This window comes from Tupaia chinensis, unplaced genomic scaffold (genome assembly GCF_000334495.1).
Source record: "Tupaia chinensis unplaced genomic scaffold, TupChi_1.0 Scaffold000465_1, whole genome shotgun sequence".
In the NCBI taxonomy this organism is placed as follows: Eukaryota; Metazoa; Chordata; class Mammalia; order Scandentia; family Tupaiidae; genus Tupaia; species Tupaia belangeri.
In genome coordinates, this window is record NW_006159974.1 from 2449074 (window position 1) to 2450726 (window position 1653).

At 47.5% G+C, this 1653-nt stretch overlaps 1 protein-coding gene across 1 annotated transcript in view; it reads left to right on the forward strand.

Annotated features, from left to right (window-relative positions):
- The window catches only part of ACTL6B (actin like 6B), a 27927-nt gene that overhangs the window by 9327 nt on the left and 16947 nt on the right, over positions 1-1653 (forward strand). The window lies entirely within an intron of this gene.

A 1653-nucleotide genomic window follows, 5' to 3' on the forward strand; every position in this document is an offset into this window, starting at 1 on the left:
GGGGGCCGGCAGGTGGTGTGGTGATTAAAGGCACTGGATTCCCACATGGCCAACCACGGTTTGAGTCCCGGACCTGGTGGCTTGCTTTCTCACTTTCTCTCTCTCTCACTCTGTCCCTCTCTGGTCAAATTGAAATAAACAAATGAATAAATAAATAAATAAAGTTAAATAAAATAATTATTTTTAAAAAGAATATATTTGTGGTAATTCCTTAGTATTCCTTCTCATGCCTAGCATAGCACTTATTGAATCACTGAATGGATAAGTTAAAAGTATTAATTACAGGACCAGCAGATGGCGTAATGGCTACATAGTTGGACTCCCATGTAGTTGACTGCAGTTCGAGTCCCAGACCTGGTGATTTAAACTCACACCGGGCACATGTGTGTACGTGCCCAAGATCTCAAGAGGAGAAGGGAGGAAATTGCAGCTTGGCCATCACCCCTGGGGGGTGATTTCTCATTTTCTGTCTGTCTCTGTCTTTCTGGTGAGTGCATACACCCTATAGCAAAACAAAACAAAAAAAACCTCTCCAAAAAAAAAAAAAGTATTAATTACGTTAATCAATTCTGTAATACAATAGACCTGACCTTATGTCAGGTCCCATGACAAACGAAAACTGGCCAAAGTTGACAGAGAAGTAAATAGCCAGTCAGCCCTTGCTTTTCCTCTAATCTTGAAAGGGAATGCACTTATTTCCAGATAGCCTGCAGTCTTCTAACTTATGCACAGTAATACTAATGCTTAAAAAAACTCCCCAGGGACATTCTTAGGACCCAAGATTTACTGAACAGTCCTGCATGCCCATCACCAGGCACCAGATTCTGGAATTAGATTGTGTCTTCACCACTTGCTGTCCTATAGATGAGGACAGTGAAGCTTGGAGGGAAACTCAAATCTTTGACATCTTAACAGTAATGGGGTCAGTTTAAGTCCCCACCCAGTGACTTGAAAAACAGGACAGACGTGTGCTTGCCCAAGATCTCAAAACAAGGGAGAAATGGAGGAGAGAGGATTGCGGCATGACCATTGCCCATGGGAGAGTGCTTTCTCACTTTCTGTCTCTGGGCAGCGCCCGCGACCTGGGGTGGGGAGGGGCGGGAGAGGGAGTTAAAGGAAGGAGGGAAAAGAGAGGGAGGCAGGCTACCAGGAAGGAATCCCACTTGTTGATAAATGCCTCCTGAGGATGGGAAAAAGGAGCCGAGTTAGCAGAATGCCTATGTGTAAGCGTGTGTACACGTGTATGTGGATGTGTAAGGCCCAGGCACCAGGGCTCGGATGAGAAAAAGAGACAAAGGTGGAAAGAAATAGGGGAAATTAGGGACACACACACCTCGGTGCCTCTTGCTTTCATTCAGACCTGGGTGTGGCAGAACCTTGCACAGGGTTCTGAGAAAGGACGACTCTTGGGGACTACGCGCCCTCTCCCTCCACCTCATCTTAAAAAGTAAGAGAGCGAGGGCCCCATCAGTCACCCTGCTGAGTCCTGGTCTCTGGATGGGCAGGGTCTCCATCCCTCTCCTCCTCTCCTTTCTGCCGCCTGTTTCTTCAGGCCTGTGACTGTCTTTGCTGTCCCGCGGAGCAGCTGCCCCTTTAAAGCAGCTGCCCCCGGCCGGGCATTGTTTCGCTTCGTGGACACTCGGCTAAGCCCGT